The sequence below is a fragment of the Lissotriton vulgaris genome, chromosome 5, assembly GCF_964263255.1.
Source record: "Lissotriton vulgaris chromosome 5, aLisVul1.2, whole genome shotgun sequence".
In the NCBI taxonomy this organism is placed as follows: domain Eukaryota; kingdom Metazoa; phylum Chordata; class Amphibia; order Caudata; family Salamandridae; genus Lissotriton; species Lissotriton vulgaris.
The window spans coordinates 310,313,803-310,333,431 of NC_141693.1; positions in this window are offsets into that span (position 1 = coordinate 310,313,803).

Sequence of the window (19,629 nt, forward strand, 5' to 3'; positions counted from 1 at the left end):
ATTACAGTGGACAGGACATGTCCATTGCAACCCGACACCACCTATTCGTGCAAAATTACGTCAAAAGACTGCTGCCGGAGGTATCCCAGAAACTACAAACTAGTGAAAATAGTTGGGCAGCATCTAAACCAGCGGCTATTCTCCAAATGGCCCAGTATTATGAACATCAGAAAAACGAGAAAGGGCTACAGAAAAGAAAAAGAAGGACTTGAAGGAAAGAGTAATAATAGCCCAACTCCAAGGGGTGAATACAGGACAGGATCAATATAAGGGAGGATACTAACAGAATGTCCGTAGAGTACAGCCTCCTAGAAATGACTCGACACCATATGTACGACGCCAGGACTTAGGACAGGATCAATGCGCATTTTGCAATGAATATGGACACTGGAAATCCCAATGCCCAGCCTTATCAGGAGCTGGTTGGGGCAGAGGGATAAAGGAAATAGCAAGTGAACAGAGAGGAAGAGGACGTGGGAGAGGGTACACAAGCGAAGGAAGGCCAGGAAGAATAAAAGCTTTTGACCACCCTAGACAAAACCAGTGTCAACAGACAGATTACAAAAACATGTATGACTTTGCATAGGACAGCCAGGGGCAAGGGAGGGATCCAGTCGAGCTCTATGTTGATCAGCAAGGCCCTTATGTTACCGCAAAGGTCCTGGGCACACGGTCGCCATTTTTGGTAGACACGGGAGCAACACGTAGTGCACTATCCAAACGACTGATTCCAAGGGAACCCTTGTCTGGCTCACATGTGACCTCAATAGAATTTGATGGTACGCCCTCCACCAACCCTTTGTCCAGACCGATCCCTTTCAACCTTGACAACGATATCATTGAAACAACATTTCTCCTCTCTTCAAACACCCTAGACGCCATTATGGGTCTCGACCTTTTGAAGCACTTCCATGCGACAATCAGGTGCTCGCCAGACGGAGTGCGTGTCATCCTATATGACAACCGTCAGCACCATAGAGATAGCCCTTCCTAGCACATGTATCCCATCTCTGAGACTGACACATCCCTACTGGACACTTTGCCATCACACTTATGGGCTAGGGCTGATTCAGACGTAGGACGAATGATGATTGAACCAGTACACGTAACAATACGACCAGACGCAATCCTACCAAAGGTACCATAGTACAAAATCTCACCAGAGGGTGAGAAGGCACTGACGGACATCATCCACTCTCTGATGGAGACAGGGGTGGTAGAGGAAGTAGTGAGCAACGTTTGTAACAGCCCCATACTACTGATAATAAAGAGACAGGGAGAGGGAGATGAAAAAGCCTACCGCTTCATCATTGACCTGTGGGAAGTAAACAAAATTGTAGTACCACAGTACCCAGTAGTTTCTGACATCACTACCATTCTGACCTTAATTCCCTCAACTGCTACCACCTTTACCGTAATCAACCTAAAAAATGCGTTCTTCTCCATACCTATTCACCAAGACAGCCACTATCTATTCGGATTTACCCTAAATTCTCGCTCATTTAGATTTTGTAGAGCACCCCAGGGGTATACAGAAAGCCCGAGCATCTATAGCCAAGCGCTCAAAAGGCAGTTGGACGCCATGCAATTACCATACGGCGTGACTCTAATACAATATGTAGATGACATCCTTCTAGCGGCAGACACCACACCCTTAGCTGTCCCAGCCACCATCAAACTGCTCCATTTTCTTGCCGAGAATGGTCACAAGGTTTCCCGAAAGAAATTGCAATTTTGTAAATCACAAGTAACCTATCTAGGCCACCTCTTATCCAAAGAAGGGAGAAAACTGACACCCGAAAGAATACAGACAATCCTAGACACTCCTGTGTGGAAAATAAATACAAACTTGGTGAACATTATCGGCGCCATCTTGCCCCTTTTCCAAGCCCATTCGTGCGCGTAAGCGGCAGCCATTTTGAGCACCATGGCCTCCCTGCCCCTCGCTGATAGCCAGCGCGTCTCTCTCTCTCTTAACCTCGCAAGCATTCCCCCACACACTGACAACCCCCGCTCTCTCATGCCTAGGGTCATAAACCCCTCTTCAGCGCAGCTTCACCACTGAATCCCATCCTGTTCCCAGCGCGACACCTCCCCTCATTCCTTTCATGGCCTCAAACCCTTTTGATGCAAACCCCTTTTCCTGTGTCCCCGTTTGTCTTCCCTGTTCCCAGGCCGCCACCTGGCTCTGCGGATACTGTTTATTACCCCGTACAGTAGGAAGCTTCCCCTCCCCATCAAAAGACCCCCGAACCGATCAAAGCCCCCACCCCATGAGATCCGATCAACCCCATGCATTCCGTGAATCGGCGGAATGCCCTGCTGTGCGACAACCATCACCTGTTGTGACCGGGGTGGGGAATCCAACTGTAAATGTATGTGGGAACGGGTCTGAAGGGGAGATTCCGAGGATGTTCTTTCAAGTACTAAAGTATTGCGAGAATGTGTTATGTGCAATAAAGGTCATAATCCCTAGTATAAGAGGCCAGGCCTCAGAGATGTGGTTAGAGCACCTCGTGACGATACTTGCTGTCTGAATTGATGTGTTCTCCTCCGGAGAGAATAAAATCCTCGTTTCCTGCCTTCCAGTCTCCAGCGCCTGCTTCTTCATTGATTAATATTGGTGGGTCATAGAGGCGATACCGCCGGGCAACATAAAAGGGTCTTTGGTTACCGGTTGTCTTTGGAACCCTTTTTAACAATTGGCGTCCCAAACGTGGGGCCCATCAGCGACTCGTGGATCCAGTGGGAGAGGTCCTGACGACAGAGTGAACGACTGCAACGATCGGAAGGTACCCTGTCCGATAGACCCTCGTCTGACAGCCGATCATCCGAACTTCACTGGTTCCGAACAGACCTCTCTCGAGTGATCTGCGGTCCTGACTGGGAACCCTCAGGAGTGCCACGAGAAGTACGAAGAGAAGAGGACGATCGGGCGCTGGATTCGGAAGACGAGAAACTGTCCATGCGGTCCGGGTAAGGTCGTGTAAACACGACGAATTGCGAAAGTGATAGATAATTGAAAGTAATTGATAATTGTTGAGAAAATACTAGTATTACTCTTTGTTAATTTATTGGAGATTCTCTGTCTACAAACAGGGAAGATTAGGTCCCCTCTTTGCAGATAGTGAAAGGGTAGGTGACGCGAACTTTTGCGAGCCTACTTATTCTCCCCATTGACCATATTGATTTTTTATTTTTGACCTAAACATTGATTAACTGTTATAGATTGTTTTCTGGAGATTCTCTGTCTGAAAACAGGGAAGATTAGGTCCCCTCTTTACAGATAGTGAAAGGGTAGGTGACGCGAACCTTTGCGAGCCTACTTATTCTCCCCATTGACCATATTGATTTTTTATTTTTGACCTAACGTTGATTGATTGCTCAGAATTGGTTCATGAGGTATTCACTACGTGCAAACAACGTAGAATAGAAATATTCTGTCTAGTCTTTGCGCGCAGTGATAAGATAGGTAGTGCTGACTATTATCCCATTGTGATCCGTCATGCCTGTCTTCTCCCCACTGGTTAGTAGCCTGTTTAACCCGGACCGCTTATTAGAGATGAACCATCCGGCTCCGCTGGAAGGCACCCCTAATAAGGACATGTTCATGAAGCATGGATTAATTGCTATAGCCTATAGTGAGCTGTGGCATAAATATACGAAAAGGGATCGAGAAAGACAGTGGCCACTGAGAGGATCCTTTGATCTCGACAAAATAGAAACGGTAGAAATAGCCCTTCGTAGGAATGAAACAACACCTATTATGCTCGATAGCCTCGGTATGTGGCGCAAAGAAGCTGCACGACGAAGGGAAGGCGACGAATTTAGAAAAGGTGAAGGGACACGACGGACAACCCTCCAAACGTCTAGTAGGCAAAGGGAAGGGCCAGCGATGGCACAGCCCCGAGGAGTAGACATGAAAAGCGAACGGTGTAAAGGGATGTGCCGACAAGCCAACCCCGGAACACAACGACCCGAAGGTAATCCCCCGACATTACGCACAGGACGGACAGATTTAAAACAAAACCAATGTGCTTTCTGTAAATGTCTTGGACACTGGAAAGCCCAATGCCCGACTCTGCAAAGCATAGGTAAGAATGGAGGGTTGACAGAAAGGACGGACCGACAGAAAGGAAAAAGACGTGAGATAAAAACCAATCAGACTAGTGCAGACAGAACAGACAGGACCACCCCGTTTGATTATGCTCGGTGGCACAGATTTCGTCAGGCCAATTTTAACGACATGTTAGAGTTCTGGGACTGATTGCTCTCTGTTGCTCCCCCACTCTGAAAAACAAACACAACTGCAGGTCAGTGTAAACAACCCCCCGTTAGAGAAAAGACTCAAGAAAGCCAAGCGTCTATTATATAACTTAGGATTTAATTACGGTACAACACACAACCAACAGTAAATAGAATAACTAGTAGAACTCTCTAAAAAGCAAACTTGACTAATAGGGAAAATACAAAACATGTTATGCTCACTCCGGAAGTCCTCGAAATGTAACAGTTCGATGGTCCCGCCCATCCGAAACACATAGCACGTGTGGGGCGGGGCCTGCCAGCAACCATGGGCCAAAAAGAGATCGCTGGCGAGAAGGTCCTGGAGGCTCCACCAAGCAGGCAATGAAATGGTCTTTCCATACTACCCTTCCAGGGATGGCGTCCCCCGGGCCGCGAGTAGGGAGGGGGCGGCTGCAAATGACCCCCTCCCTCGTATCTTCTGGTCCGGCCATCACGAATTCCTCCATCGAACGGATGCAGGGTGGGCAGGGAGGAAGAGGCGACGCGGACGAGCCTCTTCCACCTCCACAGGTAGGAGGCTTCCCTGCCCTGGCCCGACGCCGATGTCCCCCAGCCGGGCGACGGCCATATACCTACGCTGCACAGGAAATATAATGACCGGCTGGTATATTTCCGCAACACAGGACATACAATGCCCGACTGGTATACTTGCGTAGTACAGGACATACAATGCCCGACTGGTATACTTTCTCAGAACAGGACATACAATGTCCGACGGGCATATTTACGGAGCACCGGATGTACAGTGGTCCCCCAAGAGTCGGAATCAGGGGTGTAGGGTGGTCATCATGTGCGCCCCTGATTCCAAGGGACGGCGTAGGATGCGCCGGGAGAGAAAGACGGCACGGACGAGCCTCCCTCACCTCCCCAGATGAAGGCTCCACTGCTGCACCCTGGCGCCCCGAACCAAAATGTCCTGCTCCAGCAACATGATGCTCTGTCTTTCGCCATCACAAGAAGTTTCTTCCACTCCTGATGGATACGGCAAAGGTGGCTGCCACAGGGTCTCAAAATGGCGCCTGGGCCCTCGAAAGGCGGGTCTAGGCCGCTGGAGTAACTTTGTCCGAAATTGCAACTCGGGCACTTGCCCACCCGGGCGCAAGCCCCCACCATCGACAAACATCCCCTCGACTTTGAAGATTCTACCAAAGTCCCAAGAGCCCTCGGCCCCTTCAGGCTTCCGGTGAGGAACAGTTGCATTGATCTCAAATGAAATAACCACGGCACAGCAACAAGATGGCGGTGCTCTCGTGTCTGCATCAGCTTCCGTCTGAACCACCCAGGAACATTATGGACTAACGAACTTGAGTAAGTTCCGGCTGAGCATCAACATGACCCGGTAAGAAAGACTCTATCCCCCTCCCTCTCTTGATTGACGGTCCACACCACCAGCCCCTCTGTTAGCACAGTTTTTTGAACTGCCGAAAGGGACTCTGGTCCAACCGCCAATTGTCGGGGACATTTTTTTCCTCTGATGCTACTTCCGGATTAAGCTGGCCTCGCCCAAAATGGCGCCGGTATCAATGGAAACTAACGGATGCCTCGTGGTATTCCTTAGCTAATGAAACTTGATGTACTAAGATATATATATATATATATATATACGAACCATTGCGCACTCAATGTTAGAGGGAGGAGGGTTCACTTGGCGAACATTTGAGAAGGGTTCCGTAAAATGTTGATTTCAATGAACAATTTATTTCTGATATTTGTTGTAACTGATACATAACGCCGCCTATGATGCATACCCACGGTTTACATCTAGAAAATGTGATTATGATGAGCTTGGCTGTGTTTCCATTTATGAACTGAAATGCCCCTGATTCCTTCGTCACGCAATGAAATGTTTTTGGTTACTTGCAAATAATTAATTAGACCTTTTTTCACATGTTCTTGTGTTACAAAAAAACCCCCTACTGTATGTGCTTCCATCGACGACATATCAGGCCAAAATATGAATTGCGCTCTCACATTTTACGTACTGAATAATTCTACAAATAAAGGTCTTAAAAAGCTATGGATAGGCATCGCATACTTTTGTGAATACGGGTATCGGTGGGAGGGTTTTTCTGTACGCAACTGTTCTGCTCTTTTTTAAGGTTATCCGAGAAATGGTTGTTCGGCCCTGGGTTGATGGTCGAATCAAAGGTATGATACGCTGCCTCCAAGATATGCGACTAAGCTCAGGAACTGACGTATGAAGAAGGACCTTGACCTCTGAGAATGGGTAAAGTAAAACGGTGTAATTGATAAAATGATATAAGGATATGGTGGTCGAAGGTATTAAGGTACAGGGTTGAACGGAGAACTGATATGCCTTAGAACATCACAGCTTTGGGAATGATTTAGGGATCCCGATGGCCGGATACATCTACAAAACCGGGTACCTCACGCTAGGCACCTCTGATTCCTCTTTTTAGCGTTTTCACTACACACGATCCTTAATGCCATCCTCGAACCTCCCCATGAACAACCTATCACATTGCCTGCCCCCATGACTTTAGGAAACCAGAACCCTAAGGGATTATATCCCGAAGAGATAAGTACGAGTATGTGGTAAGTAAAGGACTTTCGTGCCCATACATTTGATGTGTTCGAATGTTGTCCCCCTACCTCCCCTTTTTCCCCCTTTTTCCCTCTGCAGGTTACATTAGAATCCCGATTAGAGTACCATAAGGGATCTGGAACCACGTCACGCCCGATGCATGAAGACGGACTAGCGCTGCAAAACGACACAACAAGGACGCTCTACCCAATGCACGACCTTTTTACCTGATCTAATGCTCTTCTGTCCCCAAACTGCATGCTTTCTACATCCTAACACAGACCCAAAACGTCTAAACGTTAGGTAACACACTGAATAGCCCTAACAATACACGGTCATTCCCCATGTCACACGTGTACTGTTTGGCCTATTGTCTGTCTCTCTCTCTCTCTCTCTCTCTCTCTCTCTCTCTCTCACTCACTCTTCCACCCCTCCACACTTTCCCTCTTCCTAGCAACTGGCACCTAATTGGCGAACCTGGTGCACCTCCTGATTGGCCCCAAATACCACAAGTATTTGCACAAATTTGTCCTAAATAAAATTGTATCGGTACCACGTTACTACCTCTCCCTTTCTGCTAAAAATATGGATGAAAATTAAATTGACCGATAGGAAAGGGACAGGTAAGACGACTAAGGTTCCCTAAATTTGACCCACCCTCAGGGAACTATTTGTCAGTGGCCTCTATGATAAAATGTGTCTGTGGTAATGCGACCATCCCCATTGCAAATTGTCTCCGTACCCCAAGCTGTAAGAAATGATCGAGACACCCCCATCTACCCAAAATGCCCCCAGTTTGTGTCAGCTGCCCTGAACGAGAGCCTGAAAAACACCCCCTGCTCTAATTCACTGTGTCCCTAATTGTTGTCCATAAGATCCCTCCTTCCCCGAGGATAAGTTTAATAATTATTGCAAACCACCCCTCCCGAGTTTTTGTAGTAACCAGGTTGCGAGGATTTTTATAGAAAGTTAGAAAGATGTATGCAAAGTTAAAAATTAGATCGAAAATCGAAAGACCTTGTTGCTGTAAGCCTTGCTGAAAATAAGATGTTTTTTTGATGTAATGAAGACTTGTTTAGCCTATGTTCATCCCTCAGAAGGATGCCTATCAGACTATGGTGAATAGCACGTTGCACTTTTTGTAAAACACAAGGCCCTAAAGACCAGCCTAGCTTTTCAAGACTTGTACTAGGGAAGTGGGTCTCTGCCAGAAGAACTGACATCTACTATAATAGACATATGACAAATGAACGTAATAATCATCAAAGCGTCAAAGAATTAGCCAACAAAAGGAAGTTGTAAGGAATCCAGCAAACCCATCATCAATTGTTTATACGTCAGTCGCAAGAATCTCCAATGTAGCGAGTGCTTACCCCAGTTGCTTGGTGTTGGGAGAGAAATAGACTTATGTAATTACCTTCTTCTGCAATATCTCTAAAGACTGTCTTTTCAAAACTCATTTAAGGGTATCACTGTCGGAGGAGAAAGAGACCGGATGTGGGAGCACGCGGCCTGACTGCGGATTGTGGAACATCAGCGACGGAGGCCGAGGCGAGACCACAGCAGTAAGGAGACGCCGGACGGGGCATTGTTTCAGACAAAGCTAAGGAAAGGGCTGACCTGAAGCCCCTGCTATATGATCAACGTGTGCCAAAAGCCCCCGCTCTCTGAACATGGTTACGGACTCGCCTGTCGCAAAACTCTCCGCCTCCCCCTGATCTGTTCCCGACTTGGCCTTGCTCCATCCCCTCCTCCTCCGACCTACCATAAGGACTGTTCACACCCGCACCTTTCCATCCGAACTCCCAAGTTCCTCCAAATCCTACTGAGCTACCCAGAGAAGAGTGCTCCTTGCGTCAGAAAGGAAGGAACTCCGACTAAGTAGACCACGGACTATGTTAAAACCCAGAACGGTGACCTAGAACTCCACCAAGGGTCGCCCCCGAAGAAAAGATAAACAAAGTCTGTGGTTCTGCCCGCTACCAAGCACCTTGAAGATGATGGAAGCAACAGGAAATGCCCACCACAGGGACTCAAGAAACGAACAGATCTCACAATTCTGGAACAATTGCATTTTCCATTGCAAATCTATGCTCTGCATTACGGAAGGAGATGCACCTGCTCCAAAACCGTAACGCATTCCTCCTACGAGGTCTGACGAAAACCAAACAGAATGCACCCCTACCCGCAGACCCCCAACGACTCAATCCACATGAACATTTCTGTTGATAGGTAATCCAGGTGCTCAACAGTGCCGACAGAAGACGACAAAGGACAACAAGAACTCTGATATATATTTTTGCTGTATCTCATCTCTCTCCCAACCACCATTGGACTGACTATGCATCCGCCGTATACAAAAAGGACTTACTTATATGATAACTTACCAGTTCTTATTCTATGATCTGTACCCAACGCCCTCACTACGTAATTCTAGTCTGATATTGCATTACGATGACTTTTTCTGCAACCAACTTAACGATGAACCCGCCTACTAAATGATGAGATTTTTCAATATGATGTTGATAATGTGATGTTTATGTACAGTTCTTTCGCCTAAGTCCCCTCTCCCTTACTTATGATCGCTGCATATAGGTGTAGATAGGAAATAGGCCAGCAAGATGTCTTGGAAATGTTAAAGGGAGGACTGTGGAAAATAAATACAAACTTGGTGAACATTATCGGCGCCATCTTGCCCCTTTTCCAAGCCCATTCGTGCGCGTAAGCGGCAGCCATTTTGAGCACCATGGCCTCCCTGCCCCTCGCTGATAGCCAGCGCGTCTCTCTCTCTCTTAACCTCGCAAGCATTCCCCCACACACTGACAACCCCCGCTCTCTCATGCCTAGGGTCATAAACCCCTCTTCAGCGCAGCTTCACCACTGAATCCCATCCTGTTCCCAGCGCGACACCTCCCCTCATTCCTTTCATGGCCTCAAACCCTTTTGATGCAAACCCCTTTTCCTGTGTCCCCGTTTGTCTTCCCTGTTCCCAGGCCGCCACCTGGCTCTGCGGATACTGTTTATTACCCCGTACAGTAGGAAGCTTCCCCTCCCCATCAAAAGACCCCCGAACCGATCAAAGCCCCCACCCCATGAGATCCGATCAACCCCATGCATTCCGTGAATCGGCGGAATGCCCTGCTGTGCGACAACCATCACCTGTTGTGACCGGGGTGGGGAATCCAACTGTAAATGTATGTGGGAACGGGTCTGAAGGGGAGATTCCGAGGATGTTCTTTCAAGTACTAAAGTATTGCGAGAATGTGTTATGTGCAATAAAGGTCATAATCCCTAGTATAAGAGGCCAGGCCTCAGAGATGTGGTTAGAGCACCTCGTGACGATACTTGCTGTCTGAATTGATGTGTTCTCCTCCGGAGAGAATAAAATCCTCGTTTCCTGCCTTCCAGTCTCCAGCGCCTGCTTCTTCATTGATTAATATTGGTGGGTCATAGAGGCGATACCGCCGGGCAACATAAAAGGGTCTTTGGTTACCGGTTGTCTTTGGAACCCTTTTTAACAATTGTCCCCAGAAGTCAGAAGCAGGTCCGTACCTTGATAGGTCTCACCTCCTTTTGCCGACAGTGGTTGCCGAACTTCAGCCTCATCGTCAAAACCCCTTCTCTCCCTCCTAGCTAAAGACATCCCCTCACCTCTCCCCTGGACCCCTGAATGTCAAACTGCCTTTAAACAGCTATGTGATGCACTCTGTTCAGCCCCTGTCCTAGGAACCCCAGATTACTCCAAACCATTCTCCCTCTACACACACGAGAGGGAGGGATGTACATTGTCTGTCCTAACACAATCAAATTGTAACAAACAGCGCCCTTGCGCATATTTCTCTGCCACCCTCGACCCAGTAGCCCGAGCTCTGCCAGCGTGTTTGCGTGCTGTAGCAGCCGCAGCATTATAAATACGACAAAGGGAAGGAATAGTGCTCTCCAACCCCATCACTGGGTTAGTACCCCATGCGGTCGACACACTCCTGAACCAGACCAGGACCCAACACTTGACTAGCGCCCGACTGACAGGATATGAGCTGACCTTGCTGGCACCACACATTACCCTGAAACGGTGCACCACCCTCAATCCGGCAACTCTGTTACCACTACCTGAAAACGATCCTGGTGTGACTCCACTACACGACTGTGTGACACTGACAGACGAACAGACCAAGAGTAGAGTAGACCTTAGAGACACTGCCTTTTCAGAACCAGATGGAGAACTGTGGGTGGACGGTTCCTATATCAAACTCCCTGACGGTACCACCTCAGCCGCATACGCTGTCATCACAGCCCGAACCATTATAGAGACAGTCCATATTTCTCAACGCTCTGCCCAGGCAGCGGAATTCATGGCACTCACACGAGCTTGTATTTTAGCAGCAGGTACGACAGTCAACATATCCACCGACAGCCAGTATGCCTTTGGGGTGGTTCACCATTTTGGGATCCTTTGAAGGAAAAAAAGGTTCCTGACTTCACATGGCACACCCATCCTACATGGAGATTTAGTCTCCACATTTACAGAAGCAGTCCTCCTCCCCAAGAAGTTAGCGGTGATAAAATGCCAAGCACATAAGAAAGTGACTGATCTTATTGGACAGGGAAACTCACTAGCTGACATTACTGCCCGAGCCACGGCAGAAGACAGGACTACGACACGAATGTATATGACCAGGTCACAAACCGAACAATGGACGGACGCTAGAACTACTGTAAGAGACACACAAACGAAAGGCACGCAAGACGAACTGACTGAGTGGGAAAGGGTGGGACTGAAGGACGAGGAAAATTGCTGGAGAACTAAAGATGGGAATAAATGGCTGTTGCCCAATGCCTACTTAATCCCTATATTGACCATGGCACATTTACCCGCAAACATAGGCTCCTCCCCCATGATTGAACTGATCACCAGAGTGTGGCATAATGCCAAGATAGCCAAATCTGCCAAACGCCTAGTGCAACAATGTATAGTCTGCCTACAACACAGCCCATGGAAGTGGACGGTAGTACCACTGGGAGGGTTTTGAGTCCCTGACCACCCCTTTGAAGTCCTACAAATGGATTACATCCAACTAGAAAGGTGCCATGGTCTGAAATATGTCCTAGTAGTTGTGTGCGCTTTTAGCAAATGGGTAGAAGCATAATCCACCCGTGACAATACCGCCTTAGCAACTGCATAGGTATTGCTCAAAGAATTCTTTCCTCGCTATGGCCTTTGTAGAATTTTATGTAGTGATAACGGCCCCCACTTCGTAGCCGAGGTGATACAGAACATCCTGAGAGGGTTGGGGGTAAAACAGAAGTTTCATACCGTCTTCCACCCCCAATCAGCGGGCCTGGTAGAAAGACACACTGCAACCCTGAAGCTAAAACTGGCCAAAATAGTTGCCACAACCGGGTTAAATTGGCCCGACGCCCTCCCATTGGCATTGCTATTGATGCGCTCCACCCCAACAAAGCACAGACTAACTCCTTATGAGGTTGTCTTCGGCAGGCCTATGAGCATTTGGGCAGCTCCAAAACCAACCTTCTTTAATGATGTCCCGGATATGCTAATGTCCGACTATTTGTATAAACTGACAAACAAGCTAACACTAATCCACCAACAGGTGAATCAAGCCTTGTCAGACGTATCCAGGGGCCCAGGACACGAGATAAAGCCCGGAGACCATATCTTCGTGAAGAACTTCCAGAGGACCAAGAGTCTGGAGCCGAGGTGGATGGGCCCCTGGCAAGTCTTGATCACCACCTGAACTGCCCTTCGAGTGGAAGGGAAGCGAAATTGGCTGCATGCTCACCATTGCAAGAAAATCCCTCCGACGCTGGCAACCCGCGAAGAGGTGGAGGTGCTCGAGGAAGTTCTAACGAAAGACCGACCAGCCCTGAGTTGCTATCCACAAGAAGACACACTGCAACTCACAGAAGTTCCTGACCCCACAGTGCCGTCCAAAAAGGGGTACAACCTGCGATCAACAAAAGGAGGGTGCTCCGACAACTAGGCCTCTTACTGAGTCGAAAACCTCAGATCGGTAGCACAGCCAACGTTACCAGGGTAAAACGCTAAGACAAAGTCTGTGGTCTTGCCAGTCACTGAGCCCCTTGAAAAAGATGGAAGATACCGAACACGGGAAGAACAATCGCAACGCCTCCAAGAACGCCTACTTGCCCATCACAAAGACAATTGTATTTGTGGCAGCATTTTTCCCCTGTCTCCTGCTAATGATCACAGTCTGGATCATTGAGGAGAATGCTCCTGCACACAGAACAATGTTTCTAACCTTGCAACCTACCACCCAGAAAGAACATTCTCTAGTATCACTGTCGTCGCACCTCCGAGAACGGCGCAAAGAATTTTGGAACAACTCGTTTGTACAACTGTTGCACCAGCACAGTCTTGCCACTAATGCCACCAATTGCTGGGTCTGTGAACTGCTACCACATGCCACTGAATGATCTATCCCATTCATCCCTTCACCCTTTTCCGTTCATGGTTCTTGCCTCGCCTGGATGATGCTCCTCCAAGAAAGTTACAGAGACAATGCCACTTCCGATGAAACAATTGCTCATTTCTACACTGAGTTCTGGCTGAACAAAACAGGAAGAACAGCAGCTCCTTTCTGTCCTCACTCCACCAGCGCGACATTCCCAATGAATGTCCCTTCCAAAGATTAAGTGGAAATACAAGTTTTCAGCAATCCTGTCAGAACAACCTTTTCCAACCTCAAGAAAAGAACCTCTGCAACGCTGACTGTGGCCCTATCCGTGATGAATGTCTCCGGCCTTGTGTGCATCAAAGGCCTTGGGACTAAAAATGTGGAACACAGCACGTGCAATATCACAAGGACTCTGAACACTGCCGACCCTCCAGCAATTGTGGCCTCACCCAACATGTACTTTGTCTGCCGAACCAAGGCCTACACCTGGCTCCCACGAGGCTGTGGAGCTGCAAAAGGGCTTGTTCCGCTATGGGGACCAATGGCAAACAGCTGAGTCATCAGGCACCTGACTCAGGTAGTTGCAACTGCACTGAACATCACAGCTGGCATCCTCACCAACAACACTGCCGAGCTTCAGGCAGTCCGTCTGGTGGCCCTACAAAATCGTCTGGTCCTAGACGTGGTACTAGCGGACCGTGGAGGAGCATGTCGCATCATCTGTGCCAGCTGTTGCACATACGTCCCTGACACTTCACCTTTATTTTTTTTGTAACATCGTTTTTATTGCAGCACCAAAATAAATGTACAGACATTAAGTTCACGGCATAATCATAAGGCATAGCAAGAAGACACAGCAGTGATCGTCCTTCCCCATCATGATTGACATGTCCTCAATAAGAAGACTGTTCTGCCTTAACGCTTAGGTCAGTCCTTGCTGCATAATTCAACGCCCGACATCTTATTAGCAAGAAACAGTGGGTTGCTTTTGTAATTTTCGCCCCTCCCCCACCCCTATCAAACACCCTCCCCCCTTCGCCCCAACAGTTCCGAACTCCCCCCCCCCCCGTGGCCGCGCTGTGCAAAAATCCTAGGCAGAGTAAAGTCTGGTGTGTTGCAAGAAGGTCTTATACATTCGCTAAGGTGTGTCCCCGGGTGTGTTAGCGGGGTTAGCTGCCAATAATTCATCCATCTCCTCATCCCCCTCATCAGCATCATCTCGGAGCGCCTGTACCATCATTTCCCATGCTGTCGCCCTCTCCATTGCCTTCTCATCATCCGTTCTCCAAGCCATCTGGTACCTCAAAGTGCTTTCACAAGCTGCCCACCGCAAACATTCACCATACCATCGCTTATATGTGGGTCCCGCTTTCGACTTCCAATTCCTCGTGATTTCCCGCTTTGCAAGGATCAGTCCCAAATCTATAAACCGACTGGTATTTTTATTCTTGGATGTGTGCGGAAACAAATGCAGGACCCCCACTGCCTTCGTGTACTGTATGTCCCTATCCGTAGCATTGTTCAGAGCCCTCCCAATCTCCTGCCAGTAATCCCCCAAGGCAGGGCAGTCCCACAGCATGTGACCCAACTCCGCCCCAACTGTGTTACACCTGGGACAGGCCGCTTGTTCCACCCCAAAATATTGCCGTATTTTCCCAGGTGTGAGGTATGCCCGATGAATAATGTAGAAATGTATTAGCTGGAACCTGGCGTTTCTCGAGCTTTTCCGTGCCCGTCGTAGCAACTGACCCCAAGTCGCATCAGGGATTTCCATTTGGAGGTCCAACTCCCACTTCGCCTTCAAAGCCGCGAGCGGCTGCAAAGCCTCCCACAACATTCTGGAGTATAGACAGGTTACCGCCTTAAAGGTCCCTGCTGCCATCATCGTATATTGGCACGCCATTGAGATCACCGGTTCCTGCAACCCCTCTCCCCAGTGGTCCTGCATAGCGCCTGTTACCGCCGCATGCAACAAGTAGTCGCCTCGTGGGAGGTCGAACCTCTCCTGCAATTCCTGAAACGGGAGCAGCACTCCATCCTCGTACAAGTCGCCCAGCATTTGGACCCCAGCTTCTTCCCAGCCAAGTAAACGGGACCAGTCCCCTCCATGAGGGAGGGCTGTAACCATCCCCAGCGGAATTTCAGGAGCATACATAAGGCGGACCCCCGCTCGTTTGCGCGCTCGATTCCAGCAGAGTCGAAATGTCTGTTCCTCCACTGTCAGATCCCTAACCAAGAGCTTCTGATGCAGTGTGATGTACGCCAACACATGCCGCGGGGTGCCCTCATCTTCAGCTCATTCCGGGCCTCTATATACCCTCGCGACCTCCTGAGTGAAAGCCTGCAACTGAGCCGCCAGATAATACCCTTCGAAATCCGGCACCGCCATGCCTCCCTCGTCCTTGGGCCGCAAGAGGGTATCCAGCGCGATTCGTCGCCTACCTGTGCCCCAAAGAAACGCTATGGTCAGTGATCTCAGGCGTCGGAAAACAGAGCCCGGGATCCACACCGGGAGCGTCCTAAAGTAGTACAATAGCCTGGGCAGAGCCACCATCTTAAGTAGGGAGATCCGACCAGCCAGTGACAGTGGAAGAGTGGACCAAAAATCCATACTCCCTCTAAAGGCGGTAATGCAACGGTTAATATTACCATCCAGCATATCCGTTGGGGTATGGTAGATGTAAACGCCAAGATAGTGCAGACAATGCGGTTCCCACCGGAGTTCCTGTGCCGTGAGAGGGCACGGCTCTCCGTGTCTCAGGGGGAATAGACAGGACTTGGGCCAATTGACCTTCAGGCCCGACAGTCGCCCAAACCGCTCCAACAGACGTCTCGCCCCCAGTAGCTCTGCCTCCGCATCAGCCAAGAACATCAGTAGGTCATCAGCGTACAACGAAATGAGGTGCGGCCTGTCCCTATACATCAGTCCTGCATAGTGGCGGCCCGATCTGGCCTCCACTGCAAAGGGTTCCATTGCCAAAGCAAACAAGAGGGGAGAGAGGGAGCACCCTTGCCTGGTGCCTCGTCGCACGGGGTACTGCTTCGAGATCAGGGAGCCAACCCTGACTCTAGCTACGGCTTCCGTATACAGGACTTTGGTCCAGTTGATGTACCCGTCCCCCAGCCCGAAACGCCGCATCACCTCGTACAGATAATCCCACTCAAGACTATCAAAGGCCTTCTCTATGTCTATGGAGAGCACAAATGGAACAGTGGTGTCCGACCAGTGGGCCCCCATCAACCTTGTAAGCCTGCGGATATTGTGGGTAGTGTTACGCGTAGGGATAAAGCCGCACTGATCCTTGTGGACCAGACCAGTCATGTGGACCAGAAGTCTATTCGCCAGGATTTTACTCAGGATCTTGTAGTCCGTCGTAAGCATGGACAATGGACGGTAGGAGGATAGAGCAGCGCCCTCCCTGCCAGGTTTTAACAATGGGATCATGAGGGCCTCACACATTGAGCTTGGGAGCCGACCACGCGATTGCGCTTCATTATAAACCAATTGCAGTTGCGGAGCTAGGTGCTCCAAATATTTACTATAAAACTCGATCGGGAGACCGTCAAGCCCCGGAGTCTTATTCCTAGCCATCTGCTTCACTGCACTCCCTATCTCCCCGATCGTAATGGGCCGACCCAACTCCTCTGCCTCCGAATCCTCCAATTGCGATAGCTGTAATCCTAGAAAGGTGCCCAGCTCATCCACCCCGCCCGTCTCTCCGCTTTCGTACAAACATTCGTAATACGCCCTGAACCTATCCAGAATCCCGGCCTGGGTGTGGCATAGCTCCTCCCCCACCGCCTGAATCGCCATGATCGGCGTGCCCCGCCTGATCGGATTGGCAAGCCACGCCAGCATCGACCCCGCCTTATCACCTTCCGCATGCGCCTTTGTCATATACGCTTTATGGTCAAAGCTACGCAGTCGCTCCAATTCCACCGCTAGTGTTTCCCTGGCGCCACTAAGCCCCTCCGGAAGCTCGGGGCGATTCGGGCGTTCCCTCTCCTTCTCCCTCAACCGCTTCTCCGCCTTTTCAAGATCATCCAGCAAAGTCCTACGAGCCCCTGCAGCGCTCCCAATACAGTGCCCCCTGACCACCACCTTAAACGCGTCCCACTCCACCGCCCTAGTAGAGGCGGAGCCACTATTCTCCTCAAAGTAGCGCTCTAATCGCTCCCCTAGGGCCTCCCTGAAGAGCAAGTCATCCAAGGTATCAGGTTGCAGTCGCCATGTTGGTACACAGTTAACTTCCACCATCCAGTTCAGGGACAACAACAAAGGATTGTGGTCCGACATTGTTCGAGCCAAATACTCCGCGCCACCCACCATAGAGAGCATATGTGATGAGCACAGAAACGCATCCAACCTAACATGCAGGTCATGCAAATGCGAGTGAAAGGAATAATCCCTAGCGGTGGGGTGCAGCGTCCTCCAGGCGTCTCCTAGAGCCCAACTCTCCTGCCACTCCAGCCTGCGTTTAGCCACCCTGTGTGCTGGGGACGCGCGCAGCGGGGGATGGGATCTATCCAAATCAACATCTACCACCGAGTTGAAATCCCCCCCCATGAGCACTGGCCCTGCTAGATAACTCGCCAGTTTGCCCGAGAGTGTTGTTAAAAAAGCGGGCAAATCCACATTGGGGGCGTACACGCTGCAGAGGATACCACCCGGCCCCTCAATCTCCCCTCCACTGCTACATATCTACCCTCCGGATCTACCAACGTCTTAGTGACTTGGAAAGGGACCCCCGCACGTATCCAAATCAACGTCCCTCTTGCAAAGGCTGAATATGTCTTGTTAAACAGTTGCCCCCTCCACCTCCTTTGTAGCGCAATCCCCTCCTGCTTGTTGAGATGCGTCTCTTGCAAGAAAGCTATGTGCACACCTCTACGCTTTAGGTACGCTTGAACCTTGTGCCTTCGTGTCATAGTCTGCAGACCCCGAACATTCCAGGTCACACATTTCAAAGCCCCCGTACTAGCCATGCCCCTTTGCACACACAGATAGAACAATAGAAGTCATCGACCATGCGCGTTTGCCAGCCACGTGCTGCCCATCCCTCCCACTCCAAACAAAAGAAACCCCCCCAAGACCACCGGAGCAACCCCAACTACTCTCGGCTTCCACCCCCCCAGGACAGGCCCCCCCACAATCTGAAGCGACCCCATCCAAACTGTCACACCCAACTACCCCTCAAAGGAAGGCACTAGTGTTCGCAGTCTCCACTGTGATGACCGTAAGGGCCAGTAGGGCGCGAATCGATGTCGAAAGGTTCGTCCAAGCAAATCAATCCCGCACATTCCGCCCCACGATCCCCTCATCACAGAGTCACGAAACCGTAAATAACAGTGTACTGCGCTCACGGGCACAGCGCCCCAGTGTCTGACCAGTAGGCCGCTCCTCCTGTCCAGCGTGTCACGCCTCAAGGATCTCCCCAGAAGTCTGCGGTGTCACTACAGGGCCTTTGGCTCCACCAAATTCCGAGAGCCCCGTCTCCGACCCCGTGCCCTGCTCTTCAGAGTCCGTGCCCTTCCCGGACTGACTCCTGGTCGCGCTAGATAGGTCCACAACTGCCTGCAGAGCCGCCTTCCTCTCCGTCTCTGTTTGTGACACAGATGGTTTACCAGTTCTCCGACGATTTTTCCGAATCCGTTGGGACTTCCTGACCGGCTGCGCCACTCTAGCTTCCTCCGCCCTGGCTTTAGCTCCATCCGTTCCAGCTTTATAGGTGTCCCACCAGGCCCAGGCATCCGCCGAGGTCGTAAAAAAAAGCGATCTGTCGTCCACCACCACTCTCAGCTTCGCCGGGAAGAGCAGGGAATATTTTATGCCCTCACCACGGAGCTCACGCTTGAGGGACAAGAAGTTGGCCCTGAGTCTCTGAGTCTCAAACGTGTAGTCCGGGAACATGGTGACTCTGTTATTATCCACTTGAAAAGGTCCCGCTTCCCTCGCCCTCTGCAGCAGCCAGTCTCGGTCTCTGTAGTGGAGCAACTTGAACACCACCGGGCGAGGTGGAAGGCCCGGGGCCGGTGGCCGAGCCGGTACCCTGTGGGCCCGCTCTAGGGAGAAGAAAGGAGACAATCCCTCCGGCGCCACTTCAGTACGTAGCCAGTTGTCGAGGTAGCCCACCATATCGTCGCCCTCAATTTTCTCCGGTAGGCCCACGAGGCGAACATTATTGCGCCTGCTCCTGTTTTCCGCATCCTCGGCCCTCCTCTCCAGTACCTTCAGCCGGTCTAGGGCATCCGCCATCTGCGCTTTCACCGCTGCGTGGTCCGGAGCCAATTCCTGAACAGCGATCTCCACAGACTTCACTCTATCCTTAAGCTTGTCGT